This window comes from Lactuca saligna, chromosome 3, assembly GCF_052625555.1.
Source record: "Lactuca saligna cultivar CGN05327 chromosome 3, ASM5262555v1, whole genome shotgun sequence".
In the NCBI taxonomy this organism is placed as follows: Eukaryota; Viridiplantae; Streptophyta; class Magnoliopsida; order Asterales; family Asteraceae; genus Lactuca; species Lactuca saligna.
This window is the reverse complement of record NC_136419.1, coordinates 49,960,577-49,988,107: the sequence shown is the minus strand read 5'-3', so window position 1 is coordinate 49,988,107 and position 27,531 is coordinate 49,960,577.

Genomic DNA, 27,531 nt, shown 5'->3' with positions numbered 1-27,531 from the left:
GATTCTAAGTCTATGTCATCCTAATTACATATAACCTTAATGTATCCACTTAGCAACTAGTGACCTAGTAATGACGATCTTTTTAGTTCTCAAGTAAGAAATTATAGTAACACAAAATACTCATATAGTATTTTAAACTTATGTTGTGTTCTAGAGTTCTCATTGTGGTAGTGTTGGTAAGTTTTTAGACTTGTTGCCACATCACAACCATTATTGGGCATATGCTAATCACTCCTCGGACCAACATAGTTGATTAGGCTAAGCCACTCCCAAGACTGACCATACATCCCCGAGCTTACTTGTGATATTCAACAATCGTAATACTTTTGTTCTTGTCATTGTGACATGGATTTTAGTATGGATGCAGGTATGTATACTTAGTTATATATTTTATTATTTAAAAGTATAAACTCTTGGTCAGAGTATTTTAATCCCAATGTATTTATAGTTAGTATATGTTTTATGGTTTGATATACTTAATTCACTATAAACAATGCTCTGATACCAATCTGTCACACCCCAAAACCGAGAACGGCGGAAACGTTCTAGGGCGGAGGTTGTCATGTAAAGTATCACAACAATGCGAAGTAGTAAACAAGAAACAACATCATCCATTGCATTAATAGTATAATTTTATATACAAGTGTGTCCTTTCAAAGTAAAAAACAACCTAATGAATATTCAAAATAAAAGACGAGTCTTGACTGCTCCGCCTTCACAAAACCTGGTCGTCGTACGTGTCTATTGGTGACCTGAGAATACAAGTTATTTTGAAAGCGAGTATCAGCAATAAAGCTGATGAATTCATAAGTATTAATGTGTCTTTGATTTGTAAAACTGTAAAGAAAGACTTGTAAATGTTTGAAGAATAGTTTTCTACCAAGAAAATCCCATGTTTTTTACTAGTATAAAAAGTAGTTTTCTACCAAGACTCGACTGTTTTGAAAGTAGCCTTCTACCAAGACCCGACTTTTTTGAAAGTAGTCTTCTACCAAGACCCGACTATTTTGTATGTAAGCATCACTGTAAATGTGACGGTTTTTCCCTGTTTAACTATTATTGTAAAACTATAGTTTACCTTGCCGTTTATGCGTAAGAGTCACAATATAAAGGTAATAAGGAAAATAGTCTATCTATATAAAATATATCCTACCTCGTCATTTATGTGAATGTGTCACAAAGTAAAGGAATGAACATAATATAATAACTAAAAATTGTATCCTTTTGTACTAGGATATTCACGGCGTGGAAACTCACCGAATAGTATAACCGTAGACACCCTTCGATGATCATTTTCCCTACTGTAGCTAACAGCTTTGAGTGTGGAATGGTAAGTCCCGAAACGTTTGTAACAGATTCTATGTAATAGTATCTATTAAACGTATTAATGTAAACGTGTTCATGTAAGCGTATCTATGTAAACATATTCTTGTAAGCGTATTCATGTAAGCATATATATGTAAACGTATTCTTGTAAGCGTATTCATGTAAGCGTATCTATGTAAACGTATTCATGTAAGCGTATTCATGTAAGCGTATCTATGTAAATGTATTCATGTAAGCGTATCTATGTAAACATATTCATGTAAGCGTATCTATGTAAATGTATCTATTCATAGAGTATGTAATGTATTAGTATAGAATCATGAGTGAACTGACTCTTGTGTTATTCCTTGTACTTGGAATAGTAAGTAGTATCTCCTAACTATACCTATTATAGCTACTAGTAATGTACGTGTATAACCGAAGTATGTGTTTGTTACCCCAAAGGTACTGAACTAACTGTCTATATATCTATACATGATATATAACTAGTATTTAGAAGACATTCGAACGAATAACCGATGCCCTAAGGCCACATCCCAACGAGGAAAGGAAATAAAGCAAGTTAGCCATCCTAAGTCCTATAAACATTTCTTATATAACTATACATATATAGGCATGCATTTGACAATATAAAAGTATAAAAGAGTTTTGTAAAACCTTTGAAGAGTTTAATAACTAAGAAATGATGACTTGATGTCAATCTGTAAAACGATTTGAAAGCAGTTTGATTGATAAGCACAGTTTAAGTATAAGGAAACCTTTATTTGAAACACAATTGTAATAAAGTTTGAAAGGAAACATACAGCATGTAAGACCGTTTGATAAGAAGTTTTAAACATGTAAAAACATTTGAGAAATCCATTTGAAGTAATATGTTTGGTAACACAGCTAAAGTGTAGTAAATCCATTTGTATGCTAGTTATTAATCACATGTGATTGATGTACTAACTAGCATGATTCAACTTGTATTCCCCCCCCCCCCCCCCCCATAAAAGCATTTATAAACATTTAGAAATATTTAAAGGTTAATTAAGGGGTATGAACTCACCTGCAGTGAGTGGATCGGATGGAAGTGTCAAACAAGTGCTTTGTGTCAAGTGAAGACTTAAACACACACAATGATCCTAATAACATATAAAGAGATATGTATATATACAATTAGTGATCATAACACTAATTAGACAAGTATAACATTCTAAGGCGTGGAAAACACTTTGGTCAAAGTGTTAGGAGACCATTGGGTTGCAACTGTTGGGTTATGAGCATTCTAACACTCCTAAGTGTACATGCAACCCTAAATACCTTGGATCTATGTTTTCTCTATTATACATGCAAATATGAATATCCAAGGTATTATCCTAAACTAGCATACAAAACTATCAATATAACAAGATAGAATACATACCTCTTTGATGGTGCTTGTCTTCATGAAGCTTGAGTGCCTAGTGCCCCAAGTGTGACACCTCAAATGGTTCACAATCATCAAAACACTTAGAATAACTTAGAGAGAATTCTACACTTCATGAAAATCGGCTAGCCCTTTCTTACTCTAACTAGTGGCCGATTTTCCTCAAGAATAAGATGCTTATATAGTTATACAATTAGGGTAAACTCTAATTGTCATGACTTTCCATTTCCTTGGATCCATGGGTTCAAATATACCATGGAGCATCATATGGGTTTTGGCCCAACTAGATAATCCATGGAGCATTAGCCCACTATACAAGTATGGATGATTTACACCATCAACCCATATATTTAATTAGTCTTCTTTTGATCACTTAATTAATCCTAGATTAATTCTTGATCAATACTAATTAAATAATCTCATTATTCTTATTATTAATATACTAGAACTTATAATATATTAATAACCATAAGTGTCTTATTTCTCTCATTATAGTCTATCCAAGTGCATGATGGTATGCAACCCAAATGGACCATGCCGGGTCGGGTCAAGTCTTACCAATTATAGTTATGGACTTAGACATTAATCCAACAGTCTCCCACTTGGATAAGTCTAAAACTATTATTGCGTATGACTTCAGGAACCAACTGGCAATCGTAGCTCTCAAAAGCTTCTGTCGAACTCTGACCTTGTAGATGAACTCTGACCTTTGTTAATGACTTGTCCATTAGATAAGGGATCATATATTCCTCCATTCTAGATATCATATGGACTGAGACATGGATTATAATCATTCTCTCTGTCCATTTGTTGTTTTCCGATTTCCGATTTATGATGACTGACTAATTGAACAAATCAAATCAGTCCTGGCCCGGCCGAGCACTTCCATTTGTCATCATCAAATCATCGAGGGGCCCACAGATATCGCTTTTATCCCGAAGGTAAAAGGAATGGATAAACTTCGACTGATATGGCTTGTTCTACTACTTGTTGAATCATACACAAAGGCACGTTTTATAGCACAGAGTTACCAAATGCATTTTCGTGCAATCAATGTACAACCAACTCATAGTAACAACTCATATCTCTAGGTTTGAAGAATATAAGATATTATCGTCTCATGATCACTCGTGATAAAATCCATGAAGTGATTCCAATGAGCGCGGGTTGAATCCAATACTCAGAACTTATGAGCACTCATGAGTGTTGTAGCCCTTTGTCCAACATCTTAGACCTCTACAAGCCAACCCATGACAGTCTTGATTCATATCTACTTCCAACATATGACCGACTGTGGATGGTTTGAATAACTTAGTCATTTCGGAAGAATAACCTAGTTTATTCGGGAAGTCAAAACATGCAAACTGAAACACAATAATAATTGAATCCAATATGGTATCAAAACCTATGAACATAAATAAAACACCTTTTTATTTATCACCATATGATTACACATTATTTGTTGTATATTGTTTCAACTATCAACTTTATTCTTGAATTTAAAACAATAGTAGTCCCATGCTCCAAGCATGTACACTATGTTTTCTAAACACTAGTCATGCCATACACCAAGTATGCATACTATGTTTGTCTATGATCTTTACTTTGTGAACTAGATCAATTGAACATAACTTCAATGATTCTCTTTTCACACTCCCAAATCCTTACTACAAATGCAAGAATTCCAAATTCATGCCATTTACTGAAATCTGTTAGATTCTAAACTTATATGCATTGATCCTCTTGTAACGATTATGCACAAATTCACAAAGACTTGGCAACAATCATTACAGAGCATTCCAAAGGAGATCAACTCCTTGGAACCATCCTTCTTGCATTAAGTTTCCTTAATCTTACACAGATTGAAAATTCTAACTTTGAAACATTTCCAGATTCCATTTCGACTATCACTTCTGAACAAGAGTTGCCTCCTTACAGATTATGTCAATATGGTCCTTCCAGAATTATCACTATACTTCCAACTGTCCTTGAGCAACCAATATTTGGTAAACCTTAGATTGTCCTCGACAATTGTTTAATCCTTTTAGTCATATCCAGTTCTAAACCTTTTCCCTTCTTAATGCCCCAGGCATTTGGAAACTTTTAGAAATGATAAATATAGCACATGTAATCGATCCTATATCCGAAGCATATGGGACACAATTCATGATGTCTCACATAAAGACTAAACCAGTCTTTTGCTATAACATTTCCATTTCTATTTGCCAAGTTCTCATAATTCAGATTATGAAAAGGGATGTCGTAATCATAATCGAATTTTAGAACGCAAATAATGGACCCATATACATAATTTCCTTATGTTGAGCCATTCCAACATGAAATTCATATATATTCTTGACTAAATGATTAAAACCTCACGATCTAAGCTTATAGATTTGAGATGAAGTATAATTTCATCTCCCTTAATTATAGCAAAACAACTCTTTCCCAGTTGAAACTTTTGTTTTCTATAATTAACATTGCTAACTTGCAATACTTATCATAATTATCATGCTCCCACTAACATGATGATTATTAGCATAACACTTATGCTCCTACTAGCTTTGACATGTACTCAGAAAGTTCGACTTCTAGAAATCAATACTTTATTGACTTTCTTACCAAAGTTCAGATTTCTGATACTAGATTGTTTTGATAAGACTTTATCAAAAACATACACCTTCCCTTAGATAGCACACTTGTGTGTCTAAACAATTATGAAGAGGGATGCCGTAATCATAATGCTTAGACCTTTTTGCCACTTCTCACAAATCCAGGTTAGTGTGCCGGTAAACCACACACGCTCCACTAACGACTTTGAGAATGCAAATATCATAATTGCTATCTATCTAAAATCTACTTAGTGAAAGTGTTTCCTCACCACCATTTTCATGAATCGGAGAGAAACCTTATGACACTTAGATTTAATGGTGTATGTGTTCTTATCCATGTGAATTGTCAAAACCATAGTCACAAGACAAGGATAATGACAAATCCAAACTCATATGGACTGAACACAATCTTAACTTCTTGCCACCTGGCAGCTCAAGGGCCTGCCATTGCTTCCATGTTGTTGTGCAACACATTGAGAACTCTAAGAACTCATATGCAAAGCCAACTTTAACTGGAATGGGCACAGAATATGTCAACACTATAGGTTATAAACCTCAAGTTGTGTGCTAGTGAGGAACTTCAGATTTCATTCTTGATTAGTTCTTGAGACTTTCAAGACCTTTAAGACTCCCACTGTCCTCTTGACCTATAAGACTCCCTTGTCAAACATCCGAGAGATAGTGCGGATTCTAATCATGACAAACACTCCACACAATTGGCCTAAGTTGGTCTTTGTTTTGTCCAAAACATCACAACTTACCAATTTTAAATGTACAAGAGTAGAAAACTTTTACTCTTACATTTGACTTGTGTTTTTAAACCTTATTTGAGACATGTCACTCAAGTTACAATCTTGGAGTATGACTCTAAGACTTGTATTGGAACGAAGTATGACTCATCTTCATGATTTAATCATTTCAACAATTCAAGATCCCTTCTTCTTAGTCATAAGAATGAACTAAGACTTCCTTAGATAACTAATTTTGATATGGTTTCTTAATCATTAAGATGATCACAAAGCTGATACTAAAGTACTCTCCCATCTTTTCAGATTTGAGAAAATTTTATCCTTCTGCCTAATTTGATTCTTCTTATCCGCTCTGCTATGCATTGAAACCTTTTCCAATGTCTCAGAGTTACACTTAAGCTTGTAAGTATAATCATATTTACTGAGCTTTAGTAAACTATGACGAATAGCCTTACATCTTTTGTGGTGGACTTAATCAGTGCACATGACTATGTACTCGATCCCTTAGTCCATTACTTGACTCACACATCCATGTGAACAAGTAATTAGTCTTAATTTTTCCAATACTTGAAAGTTCTCATTCATCATGCTATACAACTTGCATGATTCCAAGTTTCGGTCCAATTGAGACTTGGTGATGAGAATCTTTCCTTTATTTGATAAATTTAGACATTACCACAAATGAAAGAATCAATTTCATACTTCCACTCTTGCTATTAATGGAATCATATAAGCAACAATTTTTTCCTCAAATGCCATTGTAAGGATATTTTAAAATAACTAAAATAACAAATTTTCTTTTATTTAAAACTATGCGGAAAAACTTATCCTTACAATCCATATGAAAACTTGTTGTTATCTATTCCTAAGCAATATCTCATAACTCCTAAGAAGTAGCTCAAGAATCCGATCTTCAAACTACGCGATAGAAATCCATCTATGCGATCAGATTCAGCATATTCTTTCTTTAAGTTCCTTTACATTTCTTTGATTCTTAAAACATTACCATGTGACCCAGTCACATCATGTATTAGGAATCTCAGAATAGAAACTTAACAGAGTTAGATTAGTGGACTTTACCTGAAGTAGAGTCAATCTTATTGACCTTAACATCCTTAGGTAAATTTGGCAGCTTCACAACTAATGACCCTTACTTTGGCAATATAAACATATGGACCCTTTGATAATGGTAAATAGGACTATTACAGACTTAGCCTTTTTCTCTTTACCATTTGATCAACCTAGTTGACTATGGTCAATCCCTTTCCTTGGGAAGAGAATGTTTTTTCTGTATTTCCAGTGTCACCATTGTCAATGTCCATAAAGTTTCAGGAAGTTGATCTTAGCAAATAGATAAGATCATTAAGGGTCTTGTCATAGTCTGTTTCATAGGTGTTCCAAAAGAACTCACTATATGACTTAGAAAGTGATTGAACCACCAACTTTCTCAAGACTTTGACACTCAACTCTCCCGGCTTGTCAATATGTGACTACATCTCCAAGATGTGATCACACCAAGACCTTTACTTTCCAATAGGGCTCGAGTGACTTTAAACTTTTAAAGAACTTGTGGGGTAGGGAGAATAATTGGGGGAGGTGACAGAAGTATGATTTCCATTGGAACATCATCTTCATTTAGGAAAGCTAGTTTCAAGAGATTTGGGAAGATCATAAATGTCTAAACCAGACATGTTTTGGGAGATATTCAAGATAGTTGATCTTAAAGTCCTTAATATGACACCCAATATGAAATATTAAGGCTAGGACCTAACAGACTATTTTATAACTTAGAAGAGGTATGCCGTAATCCAAGCTATAAAACAATTTGAAGGTAAGTGAATGACGATTCACCAATTTCCACCAAGATAAACGAAATGTATTATTAGGTTTTAATTGGTTTTGAAACTCCTAGATCTTTTGAGATTCATTGAACTGTTCAATGGCATGTTTCAATCTCGAGTGTGCCCTTCAGGTTTTGTGACTGGGATGCCGAGGATCACAAAACAAGGTGTGAAGTAACCATGCAAATTACTTGGTACCCTTAAGTGTTTACCCCTCAATCAATGTGCCGGTTAACCACACACGCTCCATCGATACTATGATAAACATTAAGTTACCCTTTGCCTACCTTGTTAAATACGAGTTAGTGTGTCGGTTAACCACACACGCTCCACTAACCGACTTAAACAAAGTGCAAAGTGTAATTTCGTGGATTAGCACCTTATTCACATTTTTCTAAGTAACTAAGATTGGGTATTATTAAAAGTCTAGTTACTTAGTATTTATCATTAATACTTTTAATGAAGGGAGAATTATAGTCCTGTTGTGACAACCGTCAAATTTCGATCAAGTCAAAGTCAACTAAAGTCAGCAAGTCAAACCGTTTGACTCAATTTGCCCATGAGTACTAAAATTCACACTATGAAACTTCTACATAACTTCTATTCTAATGAGAAATCATAAAACAAAAAGTGCGAACATCTAGATCTCCTTAACCAAAAACTGTAGTACGTGGCGAGCCAAACCGATAAAACAATGATGCATACTCATCGGGAGTGTGTAAGATCCTTAAACAAGGCTTAACAGGGTTTACGAACCATGCATTGCGATGCCGGACACTCACAATTATCACACGTGGATCCTCTCTCAATCGTTTTCACTCGATCTCTCTCTCTCTCTATGTCAAATCTCTCCCAAATCTCTCCAAGTATGTGAAATCTCTCTAAAATATCTCTCTGTATTAGAAATCTCTCCAAGAATGTCGAATCTCTCCCAAATCCCTCTAAGTATGTGAAATTTCTCTCAAATATCTCTCTGTATGAGAAATCTCTCCAAGAATGTCAAATCTCTCCCAAATCTCTGCAAGTATGTGAAATCTCTCTCAAATATCTCTCTGTATGAGAAATCTCTCCAAGAATGTCAAATCTCTCCCAAATCTCTCCAAGTATGTGAAAACTCTCGCAAATATCTCTGTGTATGAGAAATCTCTCCAAGAATTTCAAATCTCTCCCAAATCTCTCCAAGTGTGAGAAATCTCTCCCAAATCTCTCTCAAAAGTTTCCCGTAACTTTTTGGAATCATTCGGGTCATTCCGACCCTTAACCGGGTCAAAAACGACTTAAAACGAGAAAACGGGACCTTAAGAACCGAAACCCTTCTTAAGGAGTCGAAGCTCCTTAAGGCCGAGATTAAACACCGAAGACCGAGCCTCTGTTGGCTAAGAAACCGAAGACCGAGCCTCTGTTGGCTAAGACACCGAACACCGAGCCTCTGTTGGCTAAGACACGAGGACCGAGCCTCTGTTGGCTAAGACGCTCGAGGACCGAGCCTCTGTTGGCTAAGACGTGCAAGGACCGAGCCTCTGTTGGCTGTGGCACGCGAGGACCGAGCCTCTGCCTCTGTCGCTTCTCGTTCTGCTTCTTTTCTCGCTCTGTCTCTACCCGCCTCTCTGTCTCTTCCCTACTCTCGGTCTCTGCCCGCCTCTCTGTCTCTTCTCTCCTCTCTGTCTCTACTTCGCGCCCCTCTGTTCTCCTCCCTCCTCTCGGTTCCTTCCCTTCTCTCTTCTTCCCTCTCGGTTCTGTCTCCCTCTCTCTCTTGGTTCAGCACCAGAAGGCCGAACCTCGGCCAGACTTCGGGAAATTGTCACTTTTAGCCCATTTTTGATATTTTTAACATTTTAAGCCCGTTTTTCATGATTTTAAAGCGGGATTTTCTCCAGAAATTATATTTTAACATAATAAACTCTAAATATTCATAATTTAAACATATTTTGATGAAAATCATTATTTAAATAATAAAAATCAAGTGGGTGAATTATTAAAGGTGGAGTGTTGACTTTGCCTTATCCAATGTCACAAGCAACCACCCCACACCCACTCTTTGACTAACCACACCTCCCCACCTTACCTAGGTCACTTCAATGTCCCTCACACCCAATTTACACTCATTCCCACGTTTTTGAGCTGGAACAAACATCCTCTCTCCTCATTTCTCTCATTTTCTCCCATTTCACTAAGTATCAAACACCACTTTTCTCTCAAACTTTTTCGCCACCAAACTCGAGATTCAAGGCTGATTATCAAGTGTTCTTCCACTCTTAGTAAGTATAATTCATCCTCCTTATGATTATCTCACTTATTTCCACTCAAATCATGGATATCTTACACAAACTCCATCATATTAGCGTTAGAGCTTCGAATCTTCAAGTGATTCTTCAAGTGTTCTTGGGTTGAACACTTCTCTTCTTCAACACTTATCTACTGAAATCACTCAAGGTGAGTTCATACCCCTACATTTTTATGTTTTCTCAAGTTTTCAGGGGGGGAATACAAGTTAAAACACTAAGAACATAACTAAATTTTTCTAACAGCCTTCATCAGAAAAGTTCAACTCCATTCACGGACTGTTTTGGGCATCTTAAACATTTTTGTTTTCAAAACTGTACAAGGTGCAAATAGTTCAAGTTTTTTGGTTAAAAATTACTACTTGCACATCTCCATACGATTTTTCTACAATTTATGGTGATTTTTACAAAACTGCCTATCATTTCAAACAACAATCCGGACCAGTCTGTGATTGTGGACTTTTTCACCCAAGTTGGAGGTCATTAAAAATTGTGATAAAAATTATGAGTAAACTAGACACATTTTTTGAACTCTCAGAATTTACGGATCTAGTTTCCGACTTCGTATGATTTTTCTATGATTTTTCCAAAACAGGGCAGAATTGCTAAATTTAGCCAACAGCATGTAAATATCATAACACTTTGTAATATGTTGAGCAAAGTGTATAATCATAAGCTCTAATTATTGAATGTGTTTCTTTGTTAGTTTATCATCATGAACTGAAACTAAGTCATTCATAATAAATATATTTCATTCATTTTAGAACACGTATATTAAACTATAAAAAGTATAGTTTGATAAATTCATAACACTAATACATTTCTATAAAAGAATTCATACATATTACATACATTTTAGATAAATTATAATAGGTATAGTTTATGATACATCACTCAACACACTCGTACAAAAAGGGTACATTCATACAAGAAAGATTTATATTCACACATATTTCACGTAAAGTTGTTTACCTATAGTTTGATAAATTCACAACACTAATACATTTCCATAAAAGAATTCATACATATTACATACATTTTAGATAAACTATAATAGGTATAGTTTATGATACATCACTCAACACACTCGTACAAAAAGGGTACATTCATACAAGAAAGATTTATATTCACACACATTTCACGTAAACTTGTTAACCTATATTGTGAGACTCTCTCTCTCTCTCCCCGTACGTCCGAGTGCGGGATATAATTCCTGGTAGTTATAATCAGAATCTCCTTGAGGGAGAACGTGATACTTGTATATAGATCTATATTGGGTTTGACACCCCACACCTTGCTGCTAGCTACAGTTGGACCTGCAGGTCTACGGGTGACAAATGTCATTTTATTTTTCGCGACACTGAGAACGTCGTGGCAGGTTCACATAGTCATAGTATGATTATAGCGACTCACATAGGGATATAACAATCCATAAGTTTACGGGATTTTATTTTTAAAAACCTAAATGAGTTTTATGTCGATTTAAAAATCACTTTTTATCTCTATGAGTACATATATTACTGTACACTTTTGGTTTTGGTAGTTACGACTACACATCATTTGAAACCACATTTATACTTTTAAGTATGGTCAATACTTGTTATTTCTCGGTCCTCTAATTTAGGACTACATATATATAAAGTATTAACGAACATGAGAACATACAGAAATTTCATTTAATTCAAACGCGTCCATGTCCATTTAAGTACATAACATTTTCTAATTAATAAGAAAGGTTACTTATACATTTTGGTCTTCAGTCATAAGACTACATTACGCAGATTTTAAAGAAAATATCAGATTTTCTGGATGCATATTGTAACGCTTTTACAAGGAAAACGATTTACTTTTCCAACGAAATTTCTTATGAACTCACCAACCTTTGTGTTAACACTTTTCAAAACTACTTGTATTCTCAGGAATTCAGTGAAAACAGGAAATCAACAACGTTTTGAGGATGGGACGATAAATCGTCAAACAGTTCATTTTGTATTATAATGTAATTGATGGGAATCATGTAAACATGTGCTTTGATGTAACGTTTTCAATTATATTTGTGTTGGTTGTATTTACTTTGAGCACTATTATACTCTTTGTTGTGATACTCTACATGAAGTCCTCCACCCCCGGACGTTTCCGCCATCCTTGGTTTGGGGGTGTGACACCTGTCAAACCCGTTCGGCTAACGACCCTCCACCAGTCAAGCAAGCGGTGGGTGAGAGTGGACACCCATTAAGTTGCCATTTTATAGGCAACAACCTTATACCCACCTTATAGACCGGCTTCGTGAATGAGGCGTACTAGCCAAAAAACAACTTAGGATAATGTTCCTAGTCCATTTCTAGCCAAAAAAACTCGAAAATATGCTGTCTGGGGTCCAACTCGTCGAGTGCATGAACACAACTCGGCGAGTTGGATGCATTTTGCCTTGGACTCGTCGAGTCCCTTCATGGACTCGGCGAGTCTGCTGGGTAGACAGCAACAAAACTCGATTTTTCAGCTTCTATTGCAAGTATAACAAGAAAACAAGCCTAGGCACTGATACCACTGTTGGGTTATGAGCATTCTAACACTCCTAAGTGTACATGCAACCCTAAATACCTTGGATCTATGTTTTCTCTATTATACATGCAAATATGAATATCCAAGGAATTATCCTAAACTAGCATACAAAACTATCAATATAACAAGATAGAATACATACAAAACTATCAATAGGGCTCGAGTGACTTTAAACTTTTAAAGAACTTGTGGGGTAGGGAGAATAATTGGGGGAGGTGACAGAAATATGATTTCCATTGGAACATCATCTTCATTTAGGAAAGCTAGTTTCAAGAGATTTGGGAAGATCATAAATGTCTAAACCAGACATGTTTTGGGAGATATTCAAGATAGTTGATCTTAAAGTCCTTAATATGACACCCAATATGAAATATTAAGGCTAGGACCCAGCAGACTATTTTATAACTTAGAAGAGGTATGCCGTAATCCAAGCTATAAAACAATTTGAAGGTAAGTGAATGACGATTCACCAATTTTCACCAAGATAAACGAAATGTATTATTAGGTTTTAATTGGTTTTGAAACTCCTAGATCTTTTGAGATTCATTGAACTGTTCAATGGCATGTTTCAATCTCGAGTGTGCCCTTCAGGTTTTGTGACTGGGATGCCGAGGATCACAAAACAAGGTGTGAAGTAACCATGCAAATTACTTGGTACCCTTAAGTGTTTACCCTCAATCAATGTGCCGGTTAACCACACACGCTCCATCGATACTATGATAAACATTAAGTTACCCTTTGCCTACCTTGTTAAATACGAGTTAGTGTGTCGGTTAACCACACACGCTCCACTAACCGACTTAAACAAAGTGCAAAGTGTAATTTCGTGGATTAGCACCTTATTCACATTTTTCTAAGTAACTAAGATTGGGTATTATTAAAAGTCTAGTTACTTAGTATTTATCATTAATACTTTTAATGAAGGGAGAATTATAGTCCTGTTGTGACAACCGTCAAATTTCGATCAAGTCAAAGTCAACTAAAGTCAGCAAGTCAAACCGTTTGACTCAATTTGCCCATGAGTACTAAAATTCACACTATGAAACTTCTACATAACTTCTATTCTAATGAGAAATCATAAAACAAAAAGTGCGAACATCTAGATCTCCTTAACCAAAAACTGTAGTACGTGGCGAGCCAAACCGATAAAACAATGATGCATACTCATCGGGAGTGTGTAAGATCCTTAAACAAGGCTTAACAGGGTTTACGAACCATGCATTGCGATGTCGGACACTCACAATTTTCACACATGGATCCTCTCTCAATCGTTTTCACTCGATCTCTCTCTCTCTCTCTCTCTATGTCAAATCTCTCCCAAATCTCTCCAAGTATGTGAAATCTCTCTCAAATATCTCTCTGTATTAGAAATCTCTCCAAGAATGTCGAATCTCTCCCAAATCCCTCTAAGTATGTGAAATCTCTCTCAAATATCTCTCTGTATGAGAAATCTCTCCAAGAATGTCAAATGTAACAACCCGAAATTTCCGCTTCATTTCAATGTAACTTTTTCATAAATCAACTCGCGCAACCGATCGTCGTTCCGATTTCCGAATTTCGAATTCTCCGTTTAATTAAGTCATTAATTAGTACACATTTAAAATGACTTAATGGGTGTCTTAATACATTTAGAAATCATTTTAACACTCAACTTTAGTGATCGGAATAATTCTAAAATTTACCGTATCGGGTTACGGTAACTCAATCGGGTACGACCAAAAACCCCGTCTAACGCTGGTATCGGGTAAAATTCCACCGTGTCCAAAATTTAAACACTATATAAACGTGTTTAGGACTTCATTTGAAGCCTTTGGTCAAATTATCACTAAACTCTTACAACCTCTCTCCTCAAGCTAGAATTAAGGTCCAAATCTCAAGTTTAAGGCTTCAAATCTTTAAGGTAACCTCCCTAGCATGTTATTCAGCATCTTTAACCTTCAAACTGATGAAATAATTGAGTTTTAGGTCCAATAACATGAGTTTACGGCCAAGGAACAAGCTTGGGCCGTAAACTCCATTTAATGGGGTTTTAAGCCCTTAAACTCCTTCCTAGACTCAATTGGAATTTAGATATGGCTATGGGACTTCAAGATACGGACTTAGAACATTTAAAACTATGATTTTGAGCCATTTAAAGGATTTTACGGCCAAGGCATAAGCTTAGGCCGTAAACTCAAGTAAAAGGGGTTTTTCATGCCCTAAAACCCTTCCAAATCACTCCTATGGCTTAGATATGAATTGTAGGACCTTGGTTTTAGCATTTAGACACTTGAAACATGAATTTTGTGGGACTTATGTGAGTTTACGGCCAAGGATATTGCTTGGGCCGTAAACTCCCCAAAATGTGACATAAATCCAATTCTAAGGTGTTAGAAAGCCATCCAACACCACCAAAAGCCTTGGAATAAATCAAGGGACCAACCAAAAATACTTTAAGGGTCTAAAACACATCAATTGTGGGACTTATAAGAGTTTACAGCCAAGGCTTGTTCTTGGGCCGTAAACTCCAAAACTTTTGGTGTTAGAATGCAAACTAAACACCCCTAAGGCCCTTAAATGAATTTTAGAAGCCCTTCTATGCAAGTTCTAGACCTTGACACACTTTGTATGACCCTACATTAGAGTTTACGGCCATGAGGAGGGTCTCATGGGCCGTAAACTCCATAACACCCCTCAAATGTCACATAAAACTCATGCTAAGTCTTGGAATAATTCTATTAATCACATGTGATTTGTTTTAACAACATTTAACACCATTTTCATGAAGATTAAGGAGTTTACGGCCAGGAGCCTATTCTGGGCCGTAAACTCCCATATAATAATCATTTTGATGATTTAAATTCATTCCAAGTGTTCCAATGCAATTTAGATAATCCATTCTAGCAACCCCTATGTCCATTTGAGCCCCTAAACCATCAAAACCACACTCACATGAGTTTACGGCCGTAAACTCATGTATGTGTGTATTCCATAGTTGTAAACTCATTTAAATGTTTACTTATGGAGAGTAAACTCAAGTCCCAAGTCCCTAGTGCCATTACAAGTCTGAAGATGTCACCCGGGTCACTCCAAACGCTCGTTTTGAGGTGTTTAACCTCATTGGAGTGTAATGTTCCATATGATTAGTGAATGTATCTCTAATTGTATATATATGGACATTATATCATTTTACATAGGGTCATCGCGAGTAATCAAACCCCGAACCGACATCTAGCATTCAAAAACCGACACGTTTCCGAGTCCAGTGAGTTCATACCCCTACCCTTTTCCACTGTTTTCACTGTTTTCAGGGGGGAACACAAGCAAAGTACAAGGAAATTCTTGTACTCATAACATGTTTTCAAATGTGTGTTTCATATTCTTATGCCTTTATAACTGATAACTACAATTGATAACAGATCGAACATACAGATTACGTAACATATATTTGTGAAATAAGTCTTTAAACTAGTATGTTTTACATGTATTTCACAAATGGTTTTCCACATTTTATCAGTTAAAAGCATGACATTAAAACATTTGAATATAATACCTGTACACTATTTTGTCCTCGGTAACACTCCACGCACATACGCGAGTGGAGGACTTTCATATTATTACTAGTAAATTTGTTATTCCGGTACGATTGGAGACACGTCCTCGGAGAACACTCCACCTGGATTACGCGAGTGGAGGACTACACCCATAACCAGAATCTCTGGTATTTAGAGAGCGTGACTTGAGTGTATAGATCTATACGGGGCTGACTACCCCACACCTGGCTGCTAGCTACAGCCGAACCGAAATGGTTCAAGGGTGACGAAAGTCATAAGTATGTGGACGACTTATTGCCACATGTGGACTACTTATTGCCACAGGTTTCAGTCTATTGTATGGTTATGGAACTCACAATTAGGATAACAGAGATTTACTTACAGTAATAATGGATTACTCTATACATCGTTTACATCGTTTACATCTTTTACATCTTTTACTTACTGTAACTAACATTCAGGAAGGTACGGGACCTTCCTGGGGAAAACATGGAATCTAATCACGATTACATCTTTTACATCTTTCACATCGTTTACATAAGATACATACATGCAGGAAAGCATGGGGCTTTCCTGGGTAACCCTTACATAACTAGAAAGAGTAACAAACTGGATAACATTACATCTTTTACAATGTGAAACATACAATAAGGAAAGTATGGGACTTTCCTGGTAACACCTGATAAGTAAACATGTTTTCAGTGTACAAACTTACTATACTTTACATTTGTGAAACAATAACCAACTTTTAAGAAAATACGGGATTTTCTTGGTGTACATAACATTTCAGAAACAGAAAGGAAACCGATACATTTCCGTAAAACAAAACCGCTTATGAACTCACCAGCTTTATGCTGATTTTCAAACCGCTTGTGTTCTCAGGTCAGCGTTAGAACAGGTACCCGAAGATCCTTTTGCATGAAGACGGTGTACATGAACACCCGTTACATTTTGTCTATATATACTATGTATCACAACTGTACAAACTTTACTTTTGAAACAACTGTAAAACTATTATTATGTAATGTAATGCTTGTTTTACTTTACTTACTATGTACATTGGATTTGATACTCAACACGGTAGTCAACCCCGGAAATGTATTCCGCCTTCGGTTTTCGGGGTGTGACAGATTGGTATCAGAGCCCTTGTTTATAGTGAATAAAGTATACCAAACCTTACATGGTATAAAACTATGAACACTAAAGGGCCTAAGTGCTCTGAATTAAAAGTATCTTCAAACTACAAGTATTTTCAAAAAGTATACAAGTATACCAAACCGTCGTCATCCGTAACCACAAGTAGAACAGAACATAAGTAAATGGGTGTTGTGTACTACGGTTAAACCTGGGCAGTTATGTAGTCGTGTCTAGGGTCAATATGGCCTGGCCAACCATATTCATTCGAGACACGACCAACATGTGCTTGGGAGTGACTGTGGTATGTGGCATGCCTAAAACTTACCCTAATATCCCGAACATCGAATCATTGTCGTAAACAATTCATGAAATACTATGGGAGTATTTCTCGATCCCGATCCTCTGTAGTAGTCCTTATTCAATTGGTTTCCCTGTGATCACTCTTAGCGATAAATTATCTGTTCGATAACTTTTTCCTGCTTTATCGCTTACTCGAATCATATAACTGTCATGTCTATCGATTCAATGTAGAGGACTTACCATCCTCTCTTTCATGATCTTATTAGATCAAGATGCCTCCCCGAAGGAGACCTAGCTCAAAGAACAACAACAATCCTTCTTCGCCGCCACCTCCTCCCCAGTTTGACCTAGCATCAGTTCAGACAATGATGACAGCTGCAATGGTAGCAGCTATGTCACAAATGAACCCTAGTGGTTCGGGTGGTGGTACTCAATCTCAAAACCCTGAGGGTAGCCAGGGACACCAAAGAGGGGGTTCCTATAAGGATTTCATGAATGCGAAACCAACATCCTTTAATGGCGCTGGAGGTGTCATTTCTTTATCTCGATGGTTCGAGAAAATCGAGTCCATCTTTGAAATCTGTGCTTGTGCGGAATCCGATAAAGTCAAATTTGCAGCCTGTACCTTCGCGGATAAAGCTTTGACTTGGTGGAATGGCCGAGTCAAATCTCTGACCTTACCCGTAGCCAATGCCATGGGCTGGGAAGCCATGAAGGAACTTCTCATTGCTGAGTATTGCCCCCGTGGTGAAATGCAGAAATTAGAGCACGAGCTCTGGAACCTGAAGATGAAAGGTTCCGACATTGCTGCATATACTTCCCGATTTGATGATCTCGCACTTCTCTGCCCGGGGTTAGTCACTCCTGAAAACAAAAAGATCGAAAGGTTCGTTTGGGGATTATCTCAACCAATAAAGAGTCATGTTTTGGCTGCTCGTCCGGATACCTATGATAGTGCCAAGACCTTAGCACAAATTCTGATTGATCACAACGACGATGTCAAGGAAATCACTACCACTTCTGAGCCGAATCAAAGGAGTGGTGAAAAGAGGAAATTTTGGAAAAAGAAGAAAGGTCAATCTTCTTAAGGATCATCCAAGAAACAACAGACGGTAGCAGTCCATGCTGCTACTACTACTCCTGTTGTTGCTGTTTCTGCCATGGGATCCACTGCCTCAACTCCTACCAGTAAATATGCTGGTAACCTTCCTCTGTGTGACAAGTGTAAATACCACCATCATCCTGGTCCCTGTCGAGAATTGTCTTGCACCAACTGTGGTAAGAAAGGGCACACAGTTCGATACTGCAGAACTCCTACCCAATCAGCTAATCAATCATCGGGAGCAGGTGTTAGCCAAGCCTGCTACAACTGTGGTGAAGTTGGGCACTTTAAAAGAGATTGTCCCAAGAAGTCAACTGCTGGTAACACTGGAAGGGTCCTAACCATGGGACGGGAGGAAGCAGTTGCCGATCCCACTGTTGTTTCGGGTACGTTCCTTCTCGACAACTCATATGCTAGTATTCTTTTCGATTCGGGTGCTGAAAGGAGTTTTGTTAGTCATGCATTCAAACATAATCTAAAGCCAAATCCTCAACCACTAACTGAAACGTTTACCGTCGAGATGGCTAATGGTGAGAAAGAAAGCGCTAACGACGTATTCATAGGTTGTACGCTTACCCTAAATGATCACTCATTTCCTATAGACCTCATGCCCATTTCCATTAAGAGCTTTGATGTTATCATTGGCATGGATTGGTTGAGTCCCAATCATGCTGACATTCTTTGTTACGAAAAATCTATCCGTCTCAATCTTCCTTCGAATCAAACTCTCATAATCTATGGCGATAAACCCAGTTCCAACCTTCATATCATTTCTTGCATCAAAGCTCGAAAGCTCCTTCGAAAGGAGTGTGTTTCATTCTTAGCTCATGTGATCAACAGGAAACAAGAAGTTAGAGACCTCGCGAGCATTCCCGAAGTCTGTAACTTTCCCGATGTGTTTCCCGAAGAACTTCCAGGAATTCCTCCCGAACGTCAGGTCGAGTTCCGTATTGACCTAATTCCTGGAGCTACTCCCGTAGCAAAATCCCCGTATCGCTTAACTCCCGCAGAAATGCAGGAGTTATCCAGCCAACTCAATGAGTTGCTCAGTAAAGGATTCATTAGGCCAAGTTCCTCACCCCCGGGAGCTCCGATTCTGTTTGTCAAAAAGAAAGATGGATCCTTTCGGATGTGTATCGACTATCGTGAGCTGAACAAGTTAACCGTTAAGAACCGATATCCTCTTCCAAGAATAGACGACCTCTTCGATCAACTCCAGGGAGCCAGTTACTTCTCTAAGATAGACCTTCGGTCGGGGTACCATCAGTTACGAGTCCAGGAGAATGATGTTCCCAAGACAGCATTTAGGACTCGGTATGGACACTACGAGTTTGTAGTGATGCCCTTCGGTCTAACCAATGCACCGGCTGTGTTCATGGGCCTGATGAACCGGGTGTGCCGTCCCTTCCTAGACAAATTCGTTATCGTGTTCATTGATGACATCCTCGTCTACTCCCGAAGTGAAGAAGACCATAAACAGCACTTGAGGCTAGTGTTGGAAACCCTTAGATCCGAAAAGCTTTACGCAAAATTTTCCAAATGCAAATTCTGGTTATGGAAGGTAACTTTCCTCGGTCACGTAGTAAGCGAGGAGGGTATTCATGTAGATCCTTCCAAGATTAAAGCGATAGAGAGTTGGTCGGCACCGAAAACACCCACGGAAATTCGTCAATTCTTAGGTCTCGCCGGCTACTATCGACGATTCATTCAGAACTTTTCCAAAATCGCCAAACCGTTAACCACTCTAACACATAAAGGTGTACCCTTTTGTTGGAGTGATAAGCAAGAAACTGCGTTCCAAACGTTGAAGAGAGCCTTATGCAGCGCGCCTGTTCTGTCTCTGCCAGAAGGGACAGAGGACTTCGTTGTCTATTGCGATGCGTCTAATCAAGGTTTAGGCTGTGTGCTTATGCAAAGAGGAAAGGTGATTGCCTATGCCTCTAGACAGCTGAAAGCACACGAAGTCAACTATACCACACACGACTTGGAGCTAGGAGCAGTAGTCTTCGCGTTGAAGATTTGGAGATATTATCTCTACGGAACCAAGTGCACAATCTTCACTGATCACAAGAGTCTGCAGCACATCTTTAATCAAAAAGACTTAAACATGAGGCAACAACGATGGGTAGAATTACTCAGTGACTATGAGTGTGAAATCCGTTACCACCCCGGCAAGGCCAATGTGGTAGCAGATGCCCTTAGCCGAAAGGATAGTACAAGCCACAAAGTGAAGAACCAGACGATGATCATCCATTCCAACTTACCTACGCAAATCCGAGAAGCTCAGTATGCAGCCCTCAAACCTGAAAACGTGTCAGATGAAACCTTGAGAGGAATGGAAAAGAAACTTGAGATCAGAGGTGACGGAGTTCACTGTTCATGAATCGAATCTGGATTCCCAAATCCGGTGGATTCAGGGAAATAGTCATGGAGGAAGCACATAGAACCAAATACTCTGTTCACCCAGGTTCGGACAAGATGTATCTGGATCTCAAGAAACAATACTGGTGGCCAAACATGAAAGCTGAGATAGCTACATTCGTGGGCAAGTGTCTGACTTGCGCCAAAGTCAAAGTCGAACATCAGAAACCTTCAGGTCTGCTCCAACAACCCGAGATCCCCGAGTGGAAATGGGAAATGATTACCATGGACTTCATCACCAAACTACCCAAGTGTTTTAGTGGGTACGATACCATATGGGTAATTGTAGACCGCTTGACAAAATCCGCTCACTTCATCCTAATCAAAGAATCATACAAAATGGAGACACTCGCGCGAATCTACATCCAGGAAGTAGTGCGTCTACATGGTGTACCTGTGTCCATTATCTCTGATAGAGATAGTAGGTTTACCTCCAGATTCTGGCAATCTCTTCAGAAAGCCCTTGGAACCAAACTAGATATGAGCACGGCGTATCATCCTCAGACCGATGGACAGAGTGAGAGAACAATCCAAACCCTGGAGGACATGCTCCGGGCATGTGTCATTGACTTTGGAAAGTCGTGGGATACACACCTATCCTTGATCGAGTTCTCATACAACAACAGTTACCACACTAGCATTAGAGCTGCTCCGTTCGAAGCCCTATACGGTCGTAAGTGCAGATCCCCTCTGTGCTGGGCCGAGGTGGGGGATACACAGTTAGCCAGGAGTCGAGTCCCCGACAGTGCTCTCACTAGTCCAGAAATCATCCGCGAAACCACCGAAAAGATCATTCAAATCCGTAACCGACTGAAAGCCTAAAGTGATCGTCAAAAGAGTTACGCTAATAATCGTCGGAAACCATTAGAATTCCAGGTTGGAGACCGTGTCCTGTTAAAAGTCTCGCCCTGGAAAGGCACTGTACGCTTTGGCAAGCGTGGGAAACTTAATCCGAGGTATATTGGACCCTTTGAGATCCTCTCCAGGATTGGTCCAGTTGCCTATAAACTTCATTTACCTCACGAACTCAGTAACATTCATCCTGTCTTTCATGTTTCAAATCTTAAAAAGTGCCTATCCGATGAAACCCTAACAATTCCCTTAGACGAGATCGAGATCAATGAAAAACTCAACTTTGTGGAAGAACCGATCGAAATCATGGATCGAGAAGTCAAACGTACAAAACAAAGTCGCATCCCGTTAGTGAAGGGTCGCTGGAATGCCAAGCGGGGACCGGAATTCACTTGGGAACGGGAAGACTCAATGAAACAGAAGTATCCACAACTCTTTTCTTATCCATGATTTGTATCTTGTCTTATGTTCTAAACTTGAATTTCGGGACGAAATTCCCTTTAACGGGGGAATAATGTAACAACCCGAAATTTCCGCTTCATTTCAATGTAACTTTTTCATAAATCAACTCGCGCAACTGATCGTCGTTCCGATTTCCGAATTTCGAATTCTCCGTTTAATTAAGTCATTAATTAGTACACATTTAAAATGACTTAATGGGTGTCTTAATACATTTAGAAATCATTTTAACACTCAACTTTAGTGATCGGAATAATTCTAAAATTTACCGTATCGGGTTACGGTAACTCAATCGGGTACGACCAAAAACCCCGTCTAACGCCGGTATCGGGTAAAATTCCACCGTGTCCAAAATTTAAACACTATATAAACGTGTTTAGGACTTCATTTGAAGCCTTTGGTCAAATTATCACTAAACTCTTACAACCTCTCTCCTCAAGCTAGAATTAAGGTCCAAATCTCAAGTTTAAGGCTTCAAATCTTTAAGGTAACCTCCCTAGCATGTTATTCAGCATCTTTAACCTTCAAACTGATGAAATAATTGAGTTTTAGGTCCAATAACATGACTTTACGGCCAAGGAACAAGCTTGGGCCGTAAACTCCATTTAATGGGGTTTTAAGCCCTTAAACTCCTTCCTAGACTCAATTGGAATTTAGATATGGCTATGGGACTTCAAGATACGGACTTAGAACATTTAAAACTATGATTTTGAGCCATTTAAAGGAGTTTACGGCCAAGGCATAAGCTTAGGCCGTAAACTCAAGTAAAAGGGGTTTTCATGCCCTAAAACCCTTCCAAATCACTCCTATGGCTTAGATATGAATTGTAGGACCTTGGTTTTAGCATTTAGACACTTGAAACATGAATTTTGTGGGACTTATGTGAGTTTACAGCCAAGGATAGTGCTTGGGCCGTAAACTCCCCAAAATGTGACATAAATCCAATTCTAAGGTGTTAGAAAGCCATCCAACACCACCAAAAGCCTTGGAATAAATCAAGGGACCAACCAAAAATACTTTAAGGGTCTAAAACACATCAATTGTGGGACTTATAAGAGTTTACGGCCAAGGCTTGTTCTTGGGCCGTAAACTCCAAAACTTTTGGTGTTAGAATGCAAACTAAACACCCCTAAGGCCCTTAAATGAATTTTAGAAGCCCTTCTATGCAAGTTCTAGACCTTGACACACTTTGTATGACCCTACATTAGAGTTTACGGCCATGAGGAGGGTCTCATGGGCCGTAAACTCCATAACACCCCTCAAATGTCACATAAAACTCATGCTAAGTCTTGGAATAATTCTATTAATCACATGTGATTTGTTTTAACAACATTTAACACCATTTTCATGAAGATTAAGGAGTTTACGGCCAGGAGCCTATTCTGGGCCGTAAACTCCCATATAATAATCATTTTGATGATTTAAATTCATTCCAAGTGTTCCAATGCAATTTAGATAATCCATTCTAGCAACCCCTATGTCCATTTGAGCCCCTAAACCATCAAAACCACACTCACATGAGTTTACGGCCGTAAACTCATGTATGTGTGTATTCCATAGTTGTAAACTCATTTAAATGTTTACTTATGGAGAGTAAACTCAAGTCCCAAGTCCCTAGTGCCATTACAAGTCTGAAGATGTCACCCGGGTCACTCCAAACGCTCGTTTTGAGGTGTTTAACCTCATTGGAGTGTAATGTTCCATATGATTAGTGAATGTATCTCTAATTGTATATATATGGACATTATATCATTTTACATAGGGTCATCGCGAGTAATCAAACCCCGAACCGACATCTAGCATTCAAAAACCGACACGTTTCCGAGTCCAGTGAGTTCATACCCCTACCCTTTTCCACTGTTTTCACTGTTTTCAGGGGGGAACACAAGCAAAGTACAAGGAAATTCTTGTACTCATAACATGTTTTCAAATGTGTGTTTCATATTCTTATGCCTTTATAACTGATAACTACAATTGATAACAGATCGAACATACAGATTACGTAACATATATTTGTGAAATAAGTCTTTAAACTAGTATGTTTTACATGTATTTCACAAATGGTTTTCCACATTTTATCAGTTAAAAGCATGACATTAAAACATTTGAATATAATACCTGTACACTATTTTGTCCTCGGTAACACTCCACGCACATACGCGAGTGGAGGACTTTCATATTATTACTAGTAAATTTGTTATTCCGATACGATTGGAGACACGTCCTCGGAGAACACTCCACCTGGATTACGCGAGTGGAGGACTACACCCATAACCAGAATCTCTGGTATTTAGAGAGCGTGACTTGAGTGTATAGATCTATACAGGGCTGACTACCCCACACCTGGCTGCTAGCTACAGCCGAACCGAAATGGTTCAAGGGTGATGAAAGTCATAAGTATGTGGACGACTTATTGCCACATGTGGACTACTTATTGCCACAGGTTTCAGTCTATTGTATGGTTATGGAACTCGCAATTAGGATAACAGAGATTTACTTACAGTAATAATGGATTACTCTATACATCGTTTACATCGTTTACATCTTTTACATCTTTTACTTACTGTAACTAACATTCAGGAAGGTACGGGACCTTCCTGGGGAAAACATGGAATCTAATCACGATTACATCTTTTACATCTTTCACATCGTTTACATAAGATACATACATGCAGGAAAGCATGGGGCTTTCCTGGGTAACCCTTACATAACTAGAAAGAGTAACAAACTGGATAACATTACATCTTTTACAATGTGAAACATACAATAAGGAAAGTATGGGACTTTCCTGGTAACACCTGATAAGTAAACATGTTTTCAGTGTACAAACTTACTATACTTTACATTTGTGAAACAATAACCAACTTTTAAGAAAATACGGGATTTTCTTGGTGTACATAACATTTCAGAAACAGAAAGGAAACCGATACATTTCCGTAAAACAAAACCGCTTATGAACTCACCAGCTTTATGCTGATTTTCAAACCGCTTGTGTTCTCAGGTCAGCGTTAGAACAGGTACCCGGAGATCCTTTTGCATGAAGACGGTGTACATGAACACCCGTTACATTTTGTCTATATATACTATGTATCACAACTGTACAAACTTTACTTTTGAAACAACTGTAAAACTATTATTATGTAATGTAATGCTTGTTTTACTTTACTTACTATGTACATTGGATTTGATACTCAACACGGTAGTCAACCCCGGAAATGTATTCCGCCTTCGGTTTTCGGGGTGTGACATCAAATCTCTCCCAAATCTCTCCAAGTATGTGAAATCTCTCTCAAATATCTCTCTGTATGAGAAATCTCTCCAAGAATGTCAAATCTCTCCCAAATCTCTCCAAGTATGTGAAAACTCTCGCAAATATCTCTGTGTATGAGAAATCTCTCCAAGAATGTCAAATCTCTCCCAAATCTCTCCAAGTGTGAGAAATCTCTCCCAAATCTCTCTCAAAAGTTTCCCGTAACTTTTTGGAATCATTCGGGTCATTCCGACCCTTAACCGGGTCAAAAACGACTTAAAACGGGGTAAAAACGAGAAAACGGGACCTTAAGAACCGAAACCCTTCTTAAGGAGCCGAAGCTCCTTAAGGCCGAGATTAAACACCGAAGACCGAGCCTCTGTTGGCTAAGAAACCGAAGACCGAGCCTCTGTTGGCTAAGACACCGAACACCGAGCCTCTGTTGGCTAAGACACGAGGACCGAGCCTCTGTTGGCTAAGACGCTCGAGGACCGAGCCTCTGTTGGCTAAGACGTGCAAGGACCGAGCCTCTGTTGGCTGTGGCACGCGAGGACCGAGCCTCTGCCTCTGTCGCTTCTCGTTCTGCTTCTTTTCTCGCTCTGTCTCTACCCGCCTCTTTGTCTCTTCCCTACTCTTGGTCTCTACCCGCCTCTCTGTCTCTTCTCTCCTCTCTGTCTCTACTTCGCGCCCCTCTGTTCTCCTCCCTCCTCTCGGTTCCTTCCCTTCTCTCTTCTTCCCTCTCGGTTCTGCCTCCCTCTCTCTCTCGGTTCAGCACCAGAAGGCCGAACCTCGGCCAGACTTCGGGAAATTGTCACTTTTAGCCCATTTTTGATATTTTTAACATTTTAAGCCCGTTTTTCATGATTTTAAAGCGGGATTTTCTCCAGAAATTATATTTTAACATAATAAACTCTAAATATTCATAATTTAAACATATTTTGATGAAAATCATTATTTAAATAATAAAAATCAAGTGGGTGAATTATTAAAGGTGGAGTGTTGACTTTGCCTTATCCAATGTCACAATCAACCACCCCACACCCACTCTTTGACTAACCACACCTCCCCACCTTACCTAGGTCACTTCAATGTCCCTCACACCCAATTTACACTCATTCCCACATTTTTGAGCTGGAACAAACATCCTCTCTCCTCATTTCTCTCATTTTCTCCCATTTCACTAAGTATCAAACACCACTTTTCTCTCAAACTTTTTCTCCACCAAACTCGAGATTCAAGGCTGATTATCAAGTGTTCTTCCACTCTTAGTAAGTATAATTCATCCTCCTTATGATTATCTCACTTATTTCCACTCAAATCATGGATATCTTACACAAACTCCATCATATTAGCGTTAGAGCTTCGAATCTTCAAGTGATTCTTCAAGTGTTCTTGGGTTGAACACTTCTCTTCTTCAACACTTATCTACTGAAATCACTCAAGGTGAGTTCATACCCCTACATTTTTATGTTTTCTCAAGTTTTCAGGGGGGGAATACAAGTTAAAACACTAAGAACATAACTAAAGTTTTCTAACAGCCTTCATCAGAAAAGTTCAACTCCATTCACGGACTGTTTTGGGCATCTTAAACATTTTTGTTTTCAAAACTGTACAAGGTGCAAATAGTTCAAGTTTTTTGGTTAAAAATTACTACTTGCACATCTCCATACGATTTTTCTACAATTTATGGTGATTTT